This window comes from Protopterus annectens, chromosome 10.part0 (assembly GCF_019279795.1).
Source record: "Protopterus annectens isolate FY-2018-M chromosome 10.part0, PAN1.0, whole genome shotgun sequence".
NCBI lineage: Eukaryota > Metazoa > Chordata > Ceratodontiformes > Protopteridae > Protopterus > Protopterus annectens.
In genome coordinates, this window is record NC_056744.1 from 132,478,990 (window position 1) to 132,499,479 (window position 20,490).

General features: G+C 39.0%; 1 protein-coding gene across 2 annotated transcripts in view; it reads right to left on the minus strand.

Annotated features, from left to right (window-relative positions):
- Positions 1 to 20,490, minus strand: part of PRKCA (protein kinase C alpha) — a 2,412,375-nt gene that overhangs the window by 1,491,440 nt on the left and 900,445 nt on the right. The window lies entirely within an intron of this gene.

The window sequence follows — 20,490 nt, forward strand, 5'->3', positions numbered from 1 at the left end:
GGGGGAGCCCCCCTGCTAGCACAAAAAAGGAAATTTTATTTACTTTTTTGTGAAGTTCTGGCGCTATCGATATTGTGAGTGTTGACCATATGGCGTCGGCCATATGGGTGACAGTGTTTTGGGCTGTCAGTGTTCTGTAGGTGAGCTATATATATATATATATATATATATATATATATATATATATATATATATACACACAAATACGTGTGTGTGTATATATACAGTGTATATATATATATATATATATATATATATATATATATATATGCCACACTGTGGTAGTTGGTTTGTACCTTACTGCAGGATTATGCAGTCTACTCATTAAAGCCTAAAAGACAAAGTAGGTGGTATCCTTTCGGCACAGCAATTAGTAACAAAGCAGCAATTAACTGCTAAACTACTACCCTCACATGCAATTTATTGTCTCAGACTAGGCCTTGCTTATGGTTTTACGCTTTTTCTTTTGCTAACAGTAACACACATGTATAACAACTACTGTGCAAACAGACTTTATACACAGGGCACTAGTCACCTGTTGTTCTTTTGCTGTAAATGAACAGAATTAACAATGACGTAAAAGACCAACTAATCAAAGTATCTGCTTCAGTAGGCCTGTCAAGAAGCACAGTCTGAAATTAGATTTTCTCACAGAGGTTTTCAAAACTTCATTATCATGGAACTGTCTGTTTTTCTTTAACAACTCTCTAACTGTTCTGACTCAGGATATCATGTTGTTATATACAGAAACCTGTACTGTACTGCTGAGCATGCAGAACATACTAATGACATTAAATGATACCATAATTATAACAAAGATAGCCTGCCTTGAGCTCTCTAATTTACCCTGCAAAAAGCTATCACTGTTAGCATAATTAATGCTGGAGCTTAAATACATTCTAGGTATATATAACCAGAAATGATAAGTCATTATTCTGAATAAGAAATGTATAGTCACAAGCAGCAATTCGACAGAAATTTGGAATTCAACTGAAGAGAGTGAGGGGAAAATAAAATTAATTTGCATTATTAAATCAGTTCTGTATAAACCGTTTTATCTCCAGCAACTCCCTGAGCAAAGTATATGCCAGTCTTCTAAGTGCTGTGTGACACTTTACATAGAAAAAGCATGACTTCAGCAGTTCAGAAACAAGGGAAATGATTTTTATCATTGTGATTAATACGGTTAGTTTAAACATGAAAATGTATGCTTTTAGACTTGTTTAAATATCATAACTGTCAGCTAGATAATTTAGTTGCACATATTTCTTCCCAAATCAGAGTTTAAGACCTTTATTCATATATGAACAATCCTTCAGTCTCTTGGGTAATTTCATTTCTAACCCACTACAGGTTTCTTCTTTTGCTTCAGTCAGAATACCTACATTTGTAGGTTTGATTGATTATTTATTACCCCAGGGGCTGATTATCTGACTCCACAGAGAAAAGGATATAAAGGCTGTTAAGTGATTTCATTGGAGTCAGGCGGTAAAATCTGAGACCTAAAACTCAAACTTCCTTTACCCTGCCTTAAAAAAGGTTAAGGGGTTTATCTGTGGAATACAAGGACTAAAAAAACAAATTAGCTTAACTTCAAAAATGTTCAGAACCACTTCCTGTCTTATAAGAAGACTAACTGTGCTGTAGTACTGAATAAAACTGGCACCTTTTAAAAGGAACAAAAATAGCATTTTCATTTAATATTTTATATTTTTCTCAGTAGGTGGTTTGCCATTTCTTTTCACAAATGTCTACTGCACAAAAATGAGAACACATTACTGGTGCGGTTCATGGTGACTACAGAAGGGGAAAGGGGCAGTCGTTGAAGGTGGAAATGTACAAGTCTTTCCATTTTATATTAATATAATCCTGGAAAATTGTGAACTTTGCTGCATGTATCCAATGGGGAAGAAACATCAGGAAAACTGACTCTAGCAGGAAAAGCAGCAGGAAGTTACAATTGTGTAAAATCTTACCATAACAGTACGTCTTTCTCTTCACTGTTGCAGTATTCCTTAAAGTACAGATTCCTTGCACAGGGCAGTCTGACATCCGGGCAGTATACAAAAGCCTTAGGTTGTAATAGGGATGTGATAAGTCACATATATGCTCCCTGTACACAGCGTAGGGCATTAAGTTGACTTACGGACATACCATCACAGAACTGAAAGGCCCAGGAGGAACAACAGTCCAAAGAGAAAAGCCTCAGGAGGAACAACAGTCCAAGGAGAAAAGAGGAACATGTGCATCCAGAAAGAGAAAGAAACAAGAGGACGAGGGAGGCAGCAAATAAAACAACAGTGAAGAAAAGGACATCTACTGTTAAGGTATGGCCACGACAGTGCTGTGTCCTTCCATATCACTGTTGCAGTATTCATAACAGTAGGGACAGTACAAAAACTCAGGAGGAAACATGGGAGGAGGAGGAAGGTACAGAAGTGCCTCCAAGAAAGCCTTGCAGCTCTAGCCCTGGAAACCACATCCAGCTTACAGTACTTGATAAAAGTGTACACAGAAGTCCAAGTAGCTGCCTCAAGGATGGAGTTAGTATCCAATCCTTTGAAAAAAGCACCAGAAGAAGCCACAGCCCTTATAGAATGAGCCTTAACAGAAAAACAGCTTTTCCCATGAAAAAAGTAACAAAAAGGAAAATGTCTTGGATATCCATGAAGAAACAGTTTGCTCAGAAACAGCCAAACCCAAAGGTCTACTATGAAAAGAAACAAAATGTTGCTCAGATTTAAAAATGGCTTCAGTTTTAACCAAATAAAATCTGAGTTATCTATGCAAATCCATGGTGTGAAGAACCTTCTCACTAGCAGACTGCAAAGATGGGGAAAAAGTGGGCAAATAAATAGACTGATTAAGAGACAAATCATTAACCACATTGGGCATAAAAGGATTAGTATAAAAAGACACCCTGTCCTTATGAAAAACTAAAACAGGAGGAGCAACCATAAGTTCATGCAGCTCAAACACCTGTGTGTCTGAGATAAGAAGAACACTTTTCCAAGAACATTGCTGTAAAGAAGCTGAAGCTACAGCAGCAGGCTCAATCTTTCCAAGACAAAATGAAGGCCCCATGAAGGAGGAATAGGCTTCCTGGGGGGGGGGGGTGGCTAATATGAAGGACGCCTTTTAAGGAATTGTTTGACCTCAAATCTAGGAGTCAAAGGCAGACAAGCAGAAATGGCTGACAGGTCGGCTTTATCAGAAAAGTATGCCAATTAAGCTTTGACCAACTCATACAAATAACAGAGAACCACAGAAACTTCCACAGAAAGTGTATCCAGATTAAAAGCAAGACACCAAAGAGAAAATCTCTTCCATTTGGAAAAATAAGATTTCATGGTAGTGAGTTTTATGGCCTCCTGCAAAACTTGAGGCAAGTCCTCAGAAAAAAGTTGTCTTAGAAGGATCAAAACCTTATCACTCACAATGTCAGTTAAAGAGTGGACCAGTGGGGAAGGATGAGAGACTCCTTGCCCTGTTGGAGTAGGTCCACCCTATGAGGCAACTTGTGATGATTGCCTTTGGCTAAACACAGAAGAGTGAACCCATGTTGTCTGGGCCAAAAGGGGATCACCAAGATTTTGGGAAAGCTATGTTCCATCTTGAACAGGACCCTTGGTATGAGAGGAAGGGGACGGAAAGCATAAAAGAAATTCCCTTCCAGGAAAAATACAGGGTGTCAACCTACCAGACCAGAGGACATGCAACTCTGGTGCAAAAGGGAGGATGCTGTCAGTTCACAGGGGAGGCAAAAAAATCTACCTAAGGAGTACCCCAGCATCCATTCCAGAGTCTGTGTTATGAAACTGCTCAAAGAATCTGCCACAATCTTCTGTTCTGAAGGAATATAAACAGCCTGAGAAGTCACCTGGCACTGGACTGCTAGATGCCAAACCTGACCAGCTAGTCTGTACAAGAGGTAAGGCCGCGATCCCCCTTGCTTGTTAATGTACCATATCACTATGGTATTATCCTTTGATATATATATATATATATATATATATATATATATATATATATATATATTCTTTGACATATATATATATATATATTTCCGTAGACATTTTATATGTTTTAGAATATTTTTTCATGAATTATAGAGTAGTTTGTGTATAGGCATATACCTATTACTTTAAGAAGTTTTTGCATGGTTTCATTGTTTAACTGAGTGATTGATTTAAGCTGATTGTAACTTAATTGCTTTTTAAGCATTATAAATACGTTTAGTTTTTTTCATGAATGTATTGAAGTCTGAAGAAGCATCCTTTGGGGTGTGAAAGTACTTACTTTTTACATTAAACATTGTATTTTGCTTTGTTACCTGCTCCAGTCGTGGTGCCTTCTCTCATATTTTGCTTACTTGATTATCCATGAAGACTTTGAGGTTCTCTGAAAGGAAAACAGAATGGAAGTTCTGAAGAGCCAGGAGAAGAGCTCTCATTTCTTTGATATTGGCATGGTTCTTCCTTTGACAAAGGTACCAAAGGCCCTGAATCTTCACATGGTTGAAGGAAGCTCCCCACCCCGCATCTGAGACATCCAAAAATAATTCCTGAGTGGGGACTGCAGGCTGAAAAGGAAGACCTGGGTTGAGGGACAGTTGATAAATCCACCACTGAAGCTCTAATCTGAGACATGGGAGAAAATGAACTGTTAAGTCTAAAGGATGAGAATGTTGAAGCCAGACTAACTTTAGGAACCACTGAGGTTTTCTCATAGGAAGCCTGGCAAGAGAAAGCATTGGAATGGTGGAAGCCATGCATCCCAGAACCCTTAGAAACTTTATGGCTGTAATGAAGACCAGAACAAGAAGGGATTGAAATAATGCAATCAGAGTCAAAGTCTTGGGTGGAGGGAGGGATACCAGCATTAGAATGGTCTGGAGCCTGCATCTGACAAAAACATAATCCTGAGAAGGAGTCAGGAAGGATTTTTCTAAGTTCACTGCAAACCCTAGGCTTTGCAGAAGACAAATAGCACAGGGAAGATGCTGAAGCAAAATCTCTAGAGAGGAAGCGTGAATGAGCGGGTCATCCAGATGAGGCTACAAGTGTTCATCGCTCTCAAGAGAAAAAGGAAGGGTGCATGTAACAGGTACACTCTTCACAATAGATTTCCTGATGCCTAACATATGGCAATTCTTGTTTCATGGGGCAGGATTGATGAAGATAAAATCAATAACAGCAAAGTATCTGACTAATTTATACTTTTGTGGGACACCTGAAGGAAAAGAAGATAAGGATTCATTCTATTTGTCTATTTCTTCATGAGGATTGCTGGACGCAGCTCAGCCTGAAGCTCCTACTTTTACTAAAATAGCAAATTAGTTACTGTCTTTCGAATTAAGATGAAGATAAGTGACTGACAGCTATTTTCCCAAGAATTATAAGTTGAGCAAAATGTATTTTGATAAACAGAGCTGAACTCAGAGGGACTATTTTTCCATGCATAAGAACTAACCCTGGAAATGATAAATTGAGCTGGGGTGCAGAAATACAGCCCTTCCACGAGAGTGGGAATTAATGTCCCACAAAAATAAAATAAGTCAATAATTTAAAAAAAATATGTAAAGAAACAAGATGGCAAACAAACTCAGTTAACACATTTAAGAACTACACCTATATTCCCATAAAAAAAAAAAAAGATCTCAAGACTCCTAACTCTGAACACACAGAGTTTGACATGAATGTCTTTCAATCAGAACACATCACATCAGGCAATGAATAAAAATTATGTAAACTCTTTGAAGCTAGCTACACAGACATTCACAACAAAGGCTAAGAACTGTATACTTCATCTGATATTCAAAGAACTGAGGAAGATATTTTGTTTTAGTTTCTTAACTGTGTAAGTTCCCATGGGTCCCTGTTATAGGTCAAAGGCCACAAACCCCAGCCTCAGTGAGAATAAGTAGGAAATGTGGGTGGAGAATAATACTCATTTGGAGGTTCTGATATCTCTGGGTATTTCCCCCTACTCTGAAGTGCAATCGCCTCAAACGCACTGCATATAGTTAAACAGGGGTGTGGGTGGCACAGCCCCCATGTTGATGGGTAAGGGGAGTATAGTTTTATTCTCATTTCACTGACTGGTAGAATTTATTCCTTTGGAGTTGGAATCTTGGTTTATTTTCTGATATATCAGGTACGAGTTTGGTAAAGAGACGGCCCACTATCCTTTAGCACCAAAACTGTATTTTTATACAAAGATCTAGAGTTGTACTAAAAAAAATGTTATCTAGACAAGGATCTTATTTTCCAACCTACTCTGTTTTCTCCATCAGGCATGTATGTAGTTAAACTTTGATGTTACAAGTTTTCCACTCTTACAATATTCAAAAGGAAACTTGGCTACTTCTTCAATTAAATCACTAAAAAAAATGTGTTCCCAGTCAGAATCCATACTCAGCGGAGTATTGAAAGTCACATTTCTGTTGCTGACAATGATAGTATGATGTAGCTGAAGACACTCAAACCTATCAGCAACACTAACAAAATGGATTGGCAATGAATTCCAACACAAATTCTTCAACTACTGTTGCGAAAAAGAATAACCATAGACTAACAAAAATAAAAAGGTGGAAATCTGGAACAATAACTTATCTGTTTAAAAACAACTCTAGCCCTGACAACTATGATACCTTCCCAAGAAGTTCAATTACTATCAGCTGCTCAGAGGAAAGTTCCCTCCAAAATGCTAAAACGTTGATTTCTCCAAAGAAAGTATCTAAAATTAATATTAGAATTCTGAAATGATGCTTCCGTCTTATAAAATACCCAATACTGTTAAGAAATGTAGCACTCCATAACATTTTATATTCTACTGAAAATACCTGTGCAGAAATACATAATCTAACAACTATGTGTAGGACAAAAACATAAGTGATTTTAATTTATTAATCCCCCACTGCTACAGGACAGCAGGGAAAATGAATAATCTATATGAAAATATTACTACTTTATTACCCTAGTACCATAAAAACAAAAGAAACTAACACCTATGCAATCTTGTTATAACACCCACGATTTATTTTTGGCCACTTTTTTATGCTTAGATCTACTACTTTGCTCTATACAGGGGTATGCTGAAGTATTTTGAAGTATATCTCTTGCGCCATAGCCAAATTATGGAACTCACTCCCACCCACAATTACCTCCATACCATCATGCACCCACTTCAAAACTTTACTAAAAGCACCTAAAACATGCTGGCTATGCCCTTGCAACTCCCACTCTAATATCACCCACCCCATCCAACCACTACCTTTCTTTCCACTCCACTAACTACCTTGATTATAGCAAGCTCAGATGCTCATAAGCCAGTACTTATTATACAGCACGAACTTCTTCTTCTTGTAACATTTGTTAATGTCTGGTATGCACTTCACAGATAAAGATTCTAGTTGTCTACTGATGTACTATGTTCTTCATCTGTAAATATGTTGTAAGTAATTGCTATGTAAATTGTTATTCACTATGTAATCCAATGTATATACTGTCTGTTTATTTTAACTGTGGAGCTTTTCTCCCTCGGCCTCCGCTGAAAATGGACCTACGTCCAGTCGGACACTCCCGGTCAACAAATTTAAATAAATAAATAAATAAATATTTTGAAAACAGTCTGCTATACACACACACACACACACACACACACACACACACACACATTTAACGAATGACTTTTAATGCAACATTTTTCTATACGAGTGAGGTGTTCATTGTTCTCAATACACTACCAAAATGATATTATGTCTTTAAACTCAAACTCTAATCATCACTGCAATGTTTATTTGTAATTAGTATGGACAATATATGCTATTGCTACATTTCTTAATCTAAAGTAATGCAAATGCATCACAATTGCTTCTACTCTACAAACTTCTTTTTAAGGTACTCTAGTCTAGTAGAATTCTATAGCTGCATAAACAATTTCATAGTACTGACTACAAACTATTCACTTCTGTTAATCAAGAAGCAGTTTTTATTCATTAAGGGTGAAAAGGAATACATCAAAAATTATTTTCCCCATTTGTTACAACAGAGAATGAAACACAGGCCTAATACATGTGGGCAAAAACGTAAAAGATGAGATTACATGATCCTCTGGGCCAATCAGTCCCAAGTCCAACTCAACAATTATACAATAAAGGTTTATTAATATTCAGAAATGAGCATGCTGATTGGACAAACCAATCAGCATGCCCACTGTAAATCAAGCATATTGCAACAGCTGCAGTACCACTGAGCTGGCAGAATTTCTATTGTTATATGCTGAGGGAGAGGGAACAAAGCATAAAAATCAGTTGCATTCTGCAAAACTAAAACAGAAACTTACCTAATTTGTCCTTATATTTTTGCACTGTCTCCCATAAAACCTGTTTTTTTAAACTGTTAAAAAATATCAAGCACTGCACTGATGCAATGTGCAAGTGTGGGGATGTAAGTCCCTTCCGCACGTGTAAGTATATCAGTCCAGGGAGGAGAACATGGAAGATGACAGAAGTGCCATTATGCAAGAGCATTACTTAAGAAAGGCAAGCAATCTCTTTCTTAAATAATGCAATCGTGGCTTTGTTTAATCAATTAGCCCTCATGATCAAACCACACCAACCATGTGCAAATCCTGATATACCCACAGACAGTCATGAGCTATTTGTTAAATACATCATCAATGCCTAAATGTTATTTTATTACGGTATAAGCTGCATCTTACTCTTGCGGATCACAAGGAGGCATTAAACTTGGTATAATTTATTCAGAAAAGGAACACAAAAGCAATAAAAGTAAGAAATAGTTTTTGGCTATCATATAGTCTGCATTTTCTAGCATAAAACAACATTTTATGCCTGAGTATGTCACACTGAATCTACTTGTTGCATGAATACAGACCCAGATCATGTATATCATCCATGTATTTGAAAGTACCAAGAATAAATACTTATTTTCTTTACCCTTAAGCATCCTAAGAAACTTCATTAAATTAGTATCTGGTATCACTCCTGCAAGTAGTGCTAAAAGCCCGCAGTATGTGACATCTAAGCACCAGAGTATTTCTATGGAATACCAAACCACTGCAACACAGACCATCAGCTACAGGTATACAGGTATCAGACATGTAGTGATGCACATGCCTTAGTGCACAGCTATCTTTAACACAGACCGTCTAGGAATATATGTAAGGCTCTAACTTAGTACACTCAAATACATTTACCAGTTCCACTTAATTTTATTGTTAATACAGCCCTTAACAAATTAGAAATCATTGAAAGAGACTCGATCCTGTTACCATGGAAGCAAGGCTTTATTTTATTAACAATACTTAACAAGCATGGAAGTTAGTACTTTTCATACAGAGGCAACCTAAAACCAAATTAAGCAAGCTTCATGACGGAAATATCTATATATATATATATATATATATATATATATATATATATATATATATATATATATATATATTCTTAGTCTTTACGTTCAATCAATTACATTAAAACAGATCATCTAGCTCCACTCTCCTCTTTCCAAATGCACATTGTTATTCCTTAACCCAGAAGTTGTCCTTCTGAATATATAAAATGAAAATGAAGACTTAAATTTCTTCATATGAAGTTGTTACATAGGCTGCAATTTATAGGCAATAGTTCTACTTGAGCTGCACAGGTAAGCAGCCCCTGTTGACCGATTCATAGTCATTCACATTTTGAGTAGTTGTATAACTAACAGAGAAATTGCATGACTGCACCACACAAATATACACACTCTAACAGAAATAACTCGCACACTGCTCCCAGTCGTGCATACATGCACACCCATTTGCAGCACTGCATTACTTACCTAGATTGGCAATCTGAGCATGCTTTACACTGTGTTGTGCTGTGCAGTTGAAATGCATAAGCGTAAACGGTAACACTGTTGTGAGTACATGCATTTTCTGCACTGCTCTGCGCAAACAATAACTAGTACAAACATCTAAGAATCACCAGACTTGTGTGATTTACCCTCCACAGGAGTGCAACAGAATGCAAATAAACTTCGTAAGTCTTGGCCACAAACCTCAACTACTGCACTTAAATCTGGCACCAAATTTCTTGCTGTTAGTTATAGCAGAACGTCTCTACACAGCAGTGAGGGGACTATGAAGTGAGACAAAGCAACCCGCATGGCTCTGTACACCAAACAAGTTGTCTATGAATTGTACTCATGATGTGAAAAACTATGTACATTGTGTAAAATATTAAGAAACCGTTTACACAGTATCACTGCACTGTCTATATTTTGAAAATAAACTTGTGCACCTATAAATTGCAAGACAGATGTTTAGAGGTTCAATATATGTCTATTTTGAGTTTCTAAAGTCTCCTGCTCCTTGCCATTTACAGTCCAAGCTTATTTTCACTGATAGGAATCTGCTCAGTAAAATGATATCTTATTAAGAGTTTAAATGTTAAATGTATATCACTAAATAATGCGCTTAACTGATTAGTCTCAATAGCAGTCAGCTATTTATCCTGAAGGATCTGAAATTACTTAAACTTACCTTAGAGCAGTATACAGAATTAAAGAAAAAACATGAGAACAAGGTACAATGCAGAACTCAGTGCATCTAAAAATATGAACCTAGAAGGAAATACCGTATTACCGAGAGACTACAGGGGGGAGTATATGCCCACTGTATAGAACCAGTTTTACCTGTGTTACCTTCAGTTCTAAATGAATATTTATTCACCTTTGCCATAGAAATGCTGGTAATTCATAAATAAGTAAAATGACAAAGCACAGTGTCAAACAAAGATTGGGTTACTTATAATTACATCCAACCTGTTTTTGTCAAAGATCTTGCTGTACCTGCAAGGTGTTTGAATAGCTGCAGGCTAATGTGTATTGTCACTGTAAATGAATGAATATGCTCCTTTCACTTACAATGACTGGTTGCATGCTGTGCTGCTTTGTGCCATAACTGGCAGTCAGTGGGGTAAGGGGATTGTTCCTTTCCCCTACTGCTGTGGGATCTCAGTGTTGCTGCTATACATACATAGAGGTATACAAGTGGCAGAAGGTGTAGGGGAACGGGAGCTTGCAAAAAAGCATCATTTGAAGGGTTTTTAAGTTTGGTTAAAGGGATTTGTTGGCTTCAATGAAACTGTGATTTTGCTGTTTTCTGGTTCAAGACATTGCTGTTTCATATGTCTGCATCAGACTAATGACATTGAGCTCAAAGATTTATAGTGCTTTCTGAAGTCTCCTTTGAGAAAATCTGAAATATATGCATGCAAAGCAGCTAGCACAACCTTAAGATATATTTTGATGATTGTGTATTTCTCTGTCTAGTCTGGAGTACTATATTCTCATGAATATTATAATACCTTTGTTATATTATCAATGTATTACATAAATACAAGCAAAATTACCCAGTTTTTATAATTTATATCCACTCCAGATACATAAACAAACAACACAGTGAAGTGTGAAAAGTGTAATGATTACACTCTCTTACAAGAAACAATACACAAAATGACTATGATCCCCTGATGAAAAAAAGTGAAAATGCTATAATGAAACAGTGAGGTTAGGAAAGAATATTTAGCAAATAATTTAATCATAATGTTTTCACAGATTCAGAGTCAGCTATGGACTATAATTACCTAGCCAATGCCTACCCTCACATGACACCTTCTGTCTCCAGGGGGGTGAAACAAGTCAGGTCCAGGACTGACATACATGTCCCATCCAATTGTCAAGGTTTGCGTCAAAGGAAGCAAGGTTATCTCCCTGTTTTATATGTAATAGCAGATTATTCCAGGGAGAGAGGAAGCACTTGGTAATACACAAGTTCCTCCAGCATGTCTTATTTATTTGTTGATGGCAAATGTACTTTGGACACAGATTAATTTGTCCAAAGATACTGTAGAAGGAAGGGGGTAGGAAAACAGCTGGACAATGTGAAGTCAGGCAACGGGGTAAGAAGTTAGGGTGGGTTATGGAGAAGTAAGGGGTAACTGACGGAAAGGAAGAATGGTGTAGGCAGGAATGGAATTAAGGGACAGGGAGGAGTTTGTTGGTTTAAACAGCACTGTCAGTTGGGGCAGAATCAGATTCTGGCATGGGCTTGCTGAGAGTAGCAAGCCTGTGTCCAAGATGACCAGTAGTATTGTGGCATAGATAGGCTTTGGACTAATTTACTGTGGGCAGACTTAAGTGAGTTATGTGAAGAGAACATTTTTTTGTTTGTTTGCTTAGACTTTGGATAGCAACGGTATTTTGGTTTGGTTAAGTGGTCTGGGAGATTGGTGGGGGCTTGTTGGGGGTGGTTGTGCTCAATGGGTGGCATGTTTGGAGTTTTGCCTGGCTGCTGGATTGTGTTGGTTCATCTCAGGAGTGTGTAGGTTAGTTTCACCTTCTGATCCTTGTTTGCTTTGCCCAGGAACCTGTTTGCGTGTACTGGCTCCCAGGACTGTATAGTTTTTTTTTTTGTTTTTTAAATCCTTGGTTTGGTGAGGAGTTTCGCATAATCCGTTCACTAAATATAGTCTACAGCCATAACTGTTATGTCCAGTAAGCTTTATAACTTCAGCATCGCTGTGACTGTGACTAATATACTATGTTTCAATATTTGCTATCACCGATGTAACCAATGCTACTATGTATACATGAATGTATACTCCATGTATATCCACTGTCCTACATGTAACTATGTTTTCTCATATTTTATGATTGTGGCTTTACTGACATTGTTTACTTGCATTTATATCAATTTTATTAACTTTTTATTATTAATTCTGTACTTAATTATATCTTTGTGTGCAGCTTTTCTCCCCAGGCCTCCGCCAAAAAAGGACCTGTGTCCAGTCGGATTTTCCCAGTAAACAAATGTAAATAAATAAAATATGGCAGCAGCAGTTTGTCAGATACAGAAAGTTAATGGGGGCGTGACATGATTTCTTCAGGCTTCACATAAAACTTTTTTAACTCCAAGTAAGTCCATTACTGGTTGGTTTTACCTGGATGTCCCCTTTAAAAATGGGCAGAGTGTAAAAGCCCTGCTGTCAACTGAGTTTACCTGATTTTATTTATCTCATTTTCTCTGTTTTCAAAAAAATATCGCTCATGCACGTTAGGGCAATTTCACTGCACTACACTGATTCACAGGTCGATCAGACCCATGAGCAGTACGTCAGTATTGTTTTGCAGCTGTCCTGATTTTTCACAGTATGTCTAATTTTTGCCTTGTATTTTGAGCTATGCTTTGTATAACCTGTGTTTTCTGGCAAGTGAGTGAGGAATACATTCACTAAACAATGACAGCCATGGGAGTTAAAATCGCATATGCGGTGAGTGATCAGAAGATGTATGTATAAACAAAAAAAAAAGCTTTTACTTTGTCAACATGTTACATTTTAAGAGCAGTATTTAAAAGTTGTCCCTGTTGTGGGACCTTTTTCCTCCATTCTTTTGGAGTTGTCCAGTCTTCTCTTGCTAAGAGGTGCTGGAACTGTTTATTAGGGGAATGATAGGTAGATAGGTAAGATGGAAAACAATTTTGTTTGGAAGATGAGCTTGCTGACATTCAAGGGATAATTTACTGACTGTTTACTTTAAACTTATGGGTCATGGATAGGGTGCAGTTGTTGAAAAACCAGTTTGAAGAAGATCCTGTATGCTTGTCCAAAGTTGTATTATGTCCCCTGAATTTTATGGAAAATACGGGCAAGACTAAGAACCGCCAGGGGATCCACCAGCTCCTGAAGTGTCCAGTGTGGCAGAAGTCAAGAGAAAAGTGCAGACAGTGAGGCGGATATTGACCACCAGAGGGAAGTATGTTAGTAAGCTGGTGGCCGGCTCTGTTAATGAGTGCACTGCTGAGGAAGGAAAGAATCCAAGCACAACTGTAAGTAATGATAATAAGCCGCGGGAAATTAGTGTTAACGTTAGGGCGATTGCTCCAGGGAGTGGGGGCATAGTTTTGGGAGGTTTAGGTGACCTTCTTCAGGGTTTGGTCAATGGAAATTAGGGAGAACAGGTTCAGGACAACATGTCTGTGTTTGAGATTGGGTGCCCCTGATGTTAGAGAGTGTAGGGTAGGAAGCAGAGCGTTTGGGTCAGCTTCAGCATGAGGTCGGTTCTGAGTTGAGAGGTCGGCTGGGGAATTGGTTGGCTACTCAGTTACTGTCAATGGGTGAAGGGTGTGTTTCCTTACCCTGCATATTCCTACTTCTGTAGAAGAGAAGAAATGGACAGGGGAGTATGTTGAAATATTTGAGCTGATCACAGCTGATGGAGTACAGCATCTGACTGAGGAGGACATGGCAGGAAACAAGGACCTGTTGTCAATGCTAGTGATGTTGCCTCAGCAGAGGATCAGTAGGTTTAGAGTCAGGACATGGGAGAATTGGGTGTTGGGTTTTGCTTATTATGTGGGAGTCTGTTTGGAAAAGGACAGCTCTCAGGCTCTACCTCTGTTAGCTTATTTTTTTTAACAATTCATGAAGTACAAAGGTTGCGTTCCAGAAATGCATGGTTATGGTATGACCAGCATTTCTGCAAGCGGAAGGCTGTTGATCAATCCTTGAAATTGGAAGTGAGGATATTTGTCTGTCTACAATGCTGGAAAGCATGAGTGTTCAACCTAAGATAAATAGGGTTGGGGGAGAGAAGGTTGGCATTTGTTGGGTTTTTAATTCTGGTAGGTGTGTTTGTCCGACATGCAGATTTTCACACACATGTTCGATTTTTGCTGGAGGCATTTGACTGCACAGTACTGACATCGGGAGGAGAAACAGGTGTAAATGGTTTCAGCACTAAGTGATGGGGGATGCCCTTGCTGCAAGGTCAGCAAGGGGTTAGACGGAGCTGTACTTTTCAAAGGCAGAGAGGTGGTACTTCCTTTTGAGATCAGTGGGGCATATCAGCACTCCCATTCACTTGCTAAAGTAGAAATTTTGGAAGGTTTTCCAGATACGGAGGGTGCTCAGGACTTGGTTTTGGTGTTCTTGGCAGAGTTTTCCATCGAATCAGAGGTGGTAGGGGATGGTGTGACTTATAAAATTTGCATTCTGTTGGAGGAAAGGAAGACATTTTGTGGGGTCTGACTAAAAGAGCTGAGGACTGGTAGGTTACTAGGCCCTTTTGATTTCCCTGCTTTTGTTAGTTTTAAGGCATCATCTTTGCGGTTGGTCCCCATTTATCATTTATCCCTTCCACATGATGAATCCATTAATGATTATATTTCCAAAGAGGACACACAGGTCAGGTATGTGTCCTTGGATGATGTGGTAGAGGTGATTAAGGGTTTTGTGGATCCTTGGTGAGTGAAGGCTGATTTTGAGTCAGCATTTCGTTTGTTGCCAGTGTGGGAGAACGAGTGGCCATTACTGGGTATGGTAATAGACAACAAGTTTTATTTTGACAAGGCCATGCCCTTGGGTTGCGTGTTGGCTTGTGCCACTTTTGAGAAATTTAGCTCTGCTCATCACTGAATATGGCAGCAAAAAGTGAGTAGTCAGAGGGCTGTTCACTATCGTCAGAGGGCTGTTCACTATCTTCATGATTTCCTTTTGTTAGGTGAGGGCTATGAGGGAGCTCAAGAAGGAATGCAGGCTTTTATTCACATGTGCACCGAATCGGGGGTTCCTCTCATGGGGAAGAAGCTGGAAGGACAAGCCAAGGCTCTGTTTTTTTTAGGTCTGATGGTAGACATGGGTTGAGGGGTTTTTTTGTCTCTCAGAAAAGAAAATACAGTGGTTGAAGTATAAGACTGGGCAACTTTGAGCTGAAGATAAGATGTGAATCAAGGATGTCATGGAACTTTTGAGTCTTTTGAACTTTGCATGTCAGGCAATTAGTCCAGGCAGGAATTTTTGTAGGTCAGTAGCACTTCTGTTAAAAGGGGAAAAAGCAAGTGTGAGTTAGTAAGCTAGTACAAGAATATTTGCATTTGTGGGCGATATTTCTTAACTGTTTCATTGGCATTTCATTTTGGTAGAGAGTGGGTGACTCAGGATGACATGCAGGTTTTTGCAGATGCTGTGGAGGACAGCGAATAGGTACATATTACAAAGGGGAGTGGTTTGCAGCTCAGTGTCCAGATGACTGGGCTGAAGAGTGGAAGAGGGATGTGGCGTTTTTGGAGTTGATGCCTATTTGCGTGGCTTCATAAGTTTGGCAGCAATGCTTGCAGGACAGGAAGGTGGTTATCAATTCAGACAACTCGGTGGTGGTGGTGCAGGTTTTAAGGTCGAAAACCATTAAATCTATATAGCTCTTGTTAGATTTAAGGAAGCTTGTTTTGCAAAGCTTTTTGATTAATTTTTCCTTCTTAACTGCACATTTTCTAGGTGAAAAGAATCCGATAGTCTGACAGCCTTTCTTGTTTTCAGTTTCACAGGTTTTGACAACTGGCTCCAGAGGCACAAGTCAAACCAGTGTTGCTGCTAGCGGAGGTGTGTCATCTTGTTCAGACATAGCAGGATGGCTTATTCAGGAATCGTGGGCACTATGGTCATGGAAGGCTTATTATAGGGCATAGTCTGCCTCTGGTGAATTTGCGTCAGGGCTGCCTGAGGAAGACAAGAGTATGGTCTTTAAAGTTATGGTTGCATTATTTGTATAGTGTATTATTGGAGGAATGGGTAACTAAATCAGAGTACAGTGAGCATCTCTTATCACGTTTACTAGGGTAGTGGGGTTGGAGGACTTATCCAAATCATGGCCAACAGTTTGGATGCTGAAAGGATGGGAAGAGGTTCATGGTAGGAGAAGTGATGTGTGGCTGCCACTGACAAAGCGGGCCCTTAGAGTGTTTTTGTCATGCTTGTTGTTATTGGTGGTGAAGTGATGTGGCTGCCACTGACAAAGCGGGCCCTTAGAGTGTTGTTGTCATGCTTGTTGTTATTGGTGGTGAAGTCAGCAGATTACCTGCTTTGGGCTACTTTGCTGGTTTGGATGTTCAGGGGCCTTTGGGTTGCATGAGCTGTTGGGTTCATTGCTGTAGGAGGACATGTTTATTTTTAGTTCTACAGTGTTGGTTTGGTTACAGTGTTCTAAGATAGATCAGGTGTGTAGGGGTGCACAGATTGTGCTGCGTGCATGCATTGAGGAGTTCTGTTGTTGAGTGGCTTGGGGTAAGAAACTGTGGCTTTTGCATAGTGGTAAGCCTCGGAGCTAGTTTTTTGTTCCCAAAGGGGGAAGGTGGTAGAAACTGGACAAGTTATGCATTTGATACAGAAGGCCTTTCAATGTCTATGTTTCCAAGGCAGCATATTTTCCACACATTCATTTTGAGCAGGGACAATGTCTGAATTAGCAAGAGAAGGGAGGTCAATGGAGCATATAAAAGGGGAGTAGTGGTCATTGGGAGCATTTTTGTCTTATTTCAGGTAAGTGTGGGTTTAAGCTTGATCATTATTAATTACATGTGGGGTTTCATTTTGGGTTTTTTTCACTCTTTAGGTGAGGATGTTGTCATATTGGGCCACCCCTTTGTATATTGGGTGGCAAAGCAAGCTGTGATTGACTAGGCAGAGCTGAGCTGGGTTTATGACAATACGGGAGGAAAGTCGATTGACAAGGTTTTAGAGGTCTAAGGTGGCATCAATGCATGGACAAGATTGAAGATATACAGTTTAGTATTGTAACCCCACTTATATAGGCCCTTCATTTGGCAGATAATGACTTGGGGAGAGTTCTGAAGCATCTGTTACTAGCTATGATGGTGAGGGATTTGGCAAGGTTGAGGCAAAGGTTTCCTCCTATGATTACTGCTTGATCAGATATAGTGACACTCTTACTTTGGAAGCATGCTGTCAAGTTAATGGAGATTGAACAGGGTTACTGTTTTGTTAATCATTGCCTTGTGAAGCTTTGAGACAGCTTGGGGTTTATGCTATTAATCATAGGGATTTTGATGATAGAGATCCAATTAGGTTTTGGGCAGACGGTGTACATTTAAGTGACCTGGGTTTGGACATGTATAAAGTTCATCTTTAGTTGTTTTCCAAATAATTTGATTATGTCATTGCAAACTCTGGGGAAAAGGGAACAGCCTGTCATCAGGCTGTCGGGCAGAGAAGAGGGGCTGTGATGAACCCCTCTTCTGTTCCCCCTTCTTGTTTATGTATGTTTGGGTTGGTATAGTGTGGTTGTTTATTATAGAAGTAAGTGGTACCATGCTGCATCTAATGGGAGGTTGAGTTTAAGTGCCTGGATTGTTTTAACGCTGCTTTAAGTTAATAGATGGATGAAGGTGAGTGGGTAATGCTGCCTACTGTAATTTGTTGTGTTGGAATGTATGACATATGAGTGTTATGGAATTAATCATATCTTTAGCTGTTAATAAATGGCTGCCTTATCCTAAATGGGGTGTTTTTTGTGCAAGGGGGTCTGGACAAATGTAGTTTGGACACAGACTAATTTGTCTAGAGACATCGCAGAAGAGGGGTGGTGGGAATATAGCTGAACAGTGCGAAGTCAGGCAATGGAGTAGGGAGTTAGGGTGGGTGATGGGGAGGTAAAGCTTAACTGACTGAAAGGATGGATGGTGTAAGCAGGAAGTGAATTAAGGGGTAAGGAGGGGTTACACAGTTTACACAGTGCTGTCAGTTGTTGGGGAGGCCAGATTCAGGCATGGGTTTGCTGAGCCCACCCTCCCTGCCTCTGTTTATGTTATGTCAGTTTACAAGTTTGGAGTTTATGATAGATATCTGGGGTGTGTGTAGGCAGAGAAGGCAGACAGTGCTGAGCCCATCTTCTGTTCCCCTCTCTTGTTTACTTATGTTTGGGTTGATATAGTGGCATTTGTTATAGAAGTGAGAGGCATCTTGCTGCTTCTAATGGTTGGTTGAATTTGAGTGAGTGGATTGTTTTAACACTGCTTTACATTAATAGTTGCATGAAGTTGAGTGAGTAACACTGCCTACTGTAATTTGTTGTGTTGGAATTTATGATATTTGAGTGCTATGAAAGTAATCATATGTTTAGTTTATGATAAATGGTTATCTTATCTAAATGGTGTGTTTTTTGTGCAAGGGGATCTAGACAATTCACGTCTTTAAATCAGGTGCTTTCGAAGCCATTTAAATTTTGGATGTATAGGACATCTAAGAGGGTTGGATACTTTACAGCACAGAATGCTAGAGATAAATGACCTTGCAGGAGTCTATAAGAGATAGGGTATTTTAACAACATGGGCTCTGACTGCCAACTAGTTTGTTATCCATTCTACCAGAAATTGTAACAACAAAACTGGAAAATAGCTGGCACATGGGTCCTAAACTGACTGCCAGTTGTTAAGATTACTAGAGTTTACATACCTTGGGCACAAATTTCAGCCTATGTGCCCTACAGATAAAACAGGGTGTACAGGAACTGTAAGGGACTGCACACTGAAATAAAGTATACTCTGTGTTTGGACATTCAACTGAATCACAGTTGCAACATCAACAGAATGGTTTAGATTGACAACATATATCTTGCAGTGGATACCTCTGTTTAATGTGGATGGGGAGTCTATCAAAGTTCATCCCTGTCCATATTCAAGCACAACTTGGTTCTATTGATGGGAAACTGAAAATTTACCCCAGGACTGCCCCCTGTATTACTAATGGACACAGGCAGCTCATAAATGCTTTATCCTTTGCATGGGTCCCTCAAGTTATCTATGGTCTGATCCCAACTATTCTCATTAGGGGTAAAGTATAATTATCAACCATGGGATGGGTATGGCCAGTCTATAACCATGAGGGATAGGCTATTTTAAGCACACAATGGGAAATTGGCTAGGCTTAAAATGGCCCACAGGTGCAGCAGCCTAGTACTTAACCTATGAAACCTGTAAGACCACTGTGATATCTCCATCACTCAACTGAAGCTGGATTCTAAAGCTATTAGTGGTCATCTAATGTCCACAAAATGTTAAGATCCCAGGCAACATGACATTGCCATATAAAATAAGAAATGGCAAAGCTATTAGACTCACTAAGACACTATTACCTTAATAGTGTTTAAAGAATGTTTACTGGTTGTCATTCAAAACAGCCCCTCTGAACGTTACTAGTCAGTTACATATTACAGAAGACTGCAGTAGTGAATGCACTTCTGCTGCGTATTTAGAAGACAGCCGTGAAGTACAACTCTTGACAACCATAACCAACAGCTTTTAGAATGTGGATCTGCATAAGGATGAAACAAAATTTGCTGGAATTAAATTTCTTCTCAAAAGGGCATTATTAGTTTTTTATCTTACTTATTCTCACAGTTCAATAAAAACAGACTGCAAGGAGCTTTCCAAATTTAGGTCACGTCGCTACTTTAGCAAGATGTGCATTTTTCTTACTATTGCTGCTTGTTACAATGACTGCTTGCAAAAGTGCCAGATTATTTTAATGTTCTGCAGTGTTTAAAGAAACAAAATAATATCAGATACTCACAATATCATCTAGAAAATTAACAATATTAACACCGACAGCTTCAACTTAGGACACTGAAG